The sequence below is a fragment of the Rhagoletis pomonella genome, unplaced genomic scaffold (genome assembly GCF_013731165.1).
Source record: "Rhagoletis pomonella isolate Grant_MI unplaced genomic scaffold, Rhpom_1.0 Rhpom_scaffold_00004, whole genome shotgun sequence".
Lineage (NCBI taxonomy): Eukaryota > Metazoa > Arthropoda > Insecta > Diptera > Tephritidae > Rhagoletis > Rhagoletis pomonella.
In genome coordinates, this window is record NW_023458558.1 from 25,885,149 (window position 1) to 25,888,259 (window position 3,111).

The 3,111-nt window shown below is 39.8% G+C and overlaps 1 protein-coding gene across 1 annotated transcript in view; it reads left to right on the forward strand.

The window, feature by feature from the left end:
* LOC118737325 (tachykinin-like peptides receptor 99D) overlaps positions 1-3,111 on the forward strand; it is a gene marked incomplete at its 5' end in the record, with an annotated part of 41,183 nt that overhangs the window by 6,396 nt on the left and 31,676 nt on the right.

Here is a 3,111-nt window from a genome sequence, read left to right on the forward strand (position 1 = left end):
TCGACAAATTTCTATTCTACTGCCAGTCGACACTCGCAATAGGGGCCTATGATTTTTATTCCATGTAGCAAAACAGGATACGCATGATTTCATTCTACATCTCTGGAATCGTCTCCGCTTATTTGTATAGGCCACATTTTTCAAGTAGCCCCAGAGAACGAAGTCCAATAGAGTCAAGATCTCGGCGGCCATTGGACGTCGTCGTTTCGTGAGATGATGCGATCCTATGTTAAAATCTCTTGAACGGTACTATAGGAAAGGTTCACTTGCTGTGCACGACGACGAATTGAGATTGTCGCTGTCCGGTCCACGCTAAGTTCCACAGCAGCAATAATTTCTTGTTTTGCACCTGTTCCTGCAACAAACGTCTGATTTTTGACTCGTATGTCTGGTAATGTTGACCGAAAAAAAATTACGCATAAAAAATTTGGATCACTTTTAGAAATTGTTCAACTGAGTGTCGCTCCATGAATAAGTTTGCCTGTAGTCCCAATTGTCTGGAAAAAATAAGAGTAAAAAAATATCAAAAATAATTGCTGTCAAAGACCTGCATGTTCCTTCAATCACCCTATACGTACGGTTATATATGTATGCGCTAGCACAAATTTTCGCAGGTATGCTTGCTTGGATTTTCGTATGGAGTGGCTGTGAGTATCCTCGGCAGTGACATATTAAACACGCCCTGCTAGGCTTAATTGTAACATTTGCATGACTGACTTGCCGCAACCTAGTGTGTTAAACTGTGTGATCTTGTAAAAACATATGTTCTTTAAATTTGAAATGACACAACTCAGAATCGTGTTTTTCTTTCAAGACATTGCCGAAAATGTTGTCTACAGGTGCTACAACAAAATTTAAGTAACAAGTTAATGGCTAAATTTATATAAGCTTTGAATTTCAAATTAATCTTTTCATTTATGTACATACATATCTATACTTGGATATAAGAACATGTTTACACTTATATATATTTGTGTTGGGGCGCTTTAACTCAAGTCATTTTAAAGCTAAGAAAACCGGATTAATGTGAATGCCTATGTACCGGTGATGGGCGCTGCCTTGCCCGAGGGGAAAGCTCTTCTAAGCTTTCTATACATTTTGTATAGGCGCGTGCAGATTAAAAGATCTCTCTGCCCATCACTGCTATATACGTACATATTTAGATCACAGTTGGATACTTCATAGGCACGCGTGTCAAAGCTTTTAAAAGCTCTCTGTACAATTTATATAGGGCAAGCATAAAATGAAAGCTCTCGCTGGACTACTCTGATTTAGATACTTAGTAAATGAACACTTTAATAATGAAGTACGGACTTTATGCCAAAGATACCTCGCCGTGACTAAAGCCGTGGTTATTTCCTTAGCAACCGGATGTCCTATTGTTCAATACCCAGGGAAAACAAAACCACCTTGGTGGACAAAGCAATTATCCTCGTTACGAGAATATAATAAGACACTGTTCGACAGGGCTAAAGCCACGAGAATGTATGAATATTGGACGCCTCTATACCTCACACTATGGGTGATTATAACCAAGAAATCGACTATTCCCGCCCTGAACACGATTTAGACAGGCTCCTAAAACGAAAATCCCGTCAAGAAGAGAAGGGCAAGCATCAAGACCATGGAGAAGGGGGAATTGAATTTTTTCACGGATGGATCCTAGTAGCCAATGGACTTTCCTCTGAGAAATTAGGATTGAAATTATAAGTATGAGTTCCGGATTATTGCAGCTTTTATCAAACAGAAGTTCAAGCCATAAAGGAGGTGGCTATGTAGCTTAAAACACACACCGTAACAGACAGTAACGCGGCCATCAAATCAATGAAGGCAGTAATGCTAAGATGCACAGGAATGCCTGGCAGCCGTAAATGACATTAGCACCGTCTGCATGGTCAGCCTCATATGGGTCCCGGGACATAAAGATATTGCAGGAAATTACAGGGCCGATAAGCTAGCCAGGAAAGGTTCCAACCTTCGACTGCGTGAAAACTTAGGTAAAATTTGGACACACATGGCCACCTTCAAATTAAGGATTAGAAGTAGCATTATCGAATACCCCGCTAGGTCATGTTAGAGACAACAATGGCCGCAGATCGGAAAGAAAGAGCAGAAGAACTGCTCAGCCTCCGGAGAGAGGACAGTTTGAAGGTCATGGCCTCTGTAACCGATCATTGGCTATTTGGTAGGCACACTTCGAGATTAGGAGCATACTTCCGTTAATTTTGTAGAAGTGGCAGAGGTGAGGTAAAGGAAGAAATGAAATAGTCAAACACTTATTCTGCAGTTGCCCAGCTTCAGCTAAGAGATGAGCAGACCTTTGGAATAAAACCAATCCTACGCTTCATAAGAGCTTCAAAATGCTCCCATGGAAAATAGTCAATGAGGGCATAAGTTAGTTGGGCTTTTGGACTGACTGCTACATACACCTAACTTAACTGAATACAACTTTTACAGAGTTGCTTTAGATCGGTGGTGGGCACCGCCTTGCCCGCGGGCAAAGCTCTTTTAAGCTTTCCATACATTTAGTATAGGCGCGTGCAGAAGCACTCTCTGCCCATCGCTGCTTTAGATGAATACTGAAGGGTTCTTAAGCAGGGAACACACGATTTGTACTTTTGTAAAGACTTGTACATTTTGGCAAGCACAGAGTGTTGTTGTCTGCAAATTTTTATTGATAATGAGTTCAATCGGCTCAATAAAAAAAATTCCAAACAATCCCACTCTTCAACAGTCAAAACCAACCAACCAATACCACTACCTTTATTTATTTTTTTAATGAAGAGTATTTCATACAGTTAAGAATCTATTTTAAATCGTTCCAAATCGTCACAAATTCTTCGCCGCTTTGCACCCATTACTCAAACAATTTTATGCTACGTAAATATATTGAAGCTTTACTCTCCATTCTATTTACTTTGGTATGCACGAAAAGCAAAGAAATATGTGAGTAAATAAATAAATTCGCGAATGTGCTATTGATTTTGTTATCTACATTCGTAGAGTAGATACGCTCTTCCATTAATTTCTTCTCGAAAAAAAGCGGTAAAGCTTATGGAAGAAAAAAGAAAAACCAAAAATAAACACCGAAAACCAAATAACGCTGAGTGC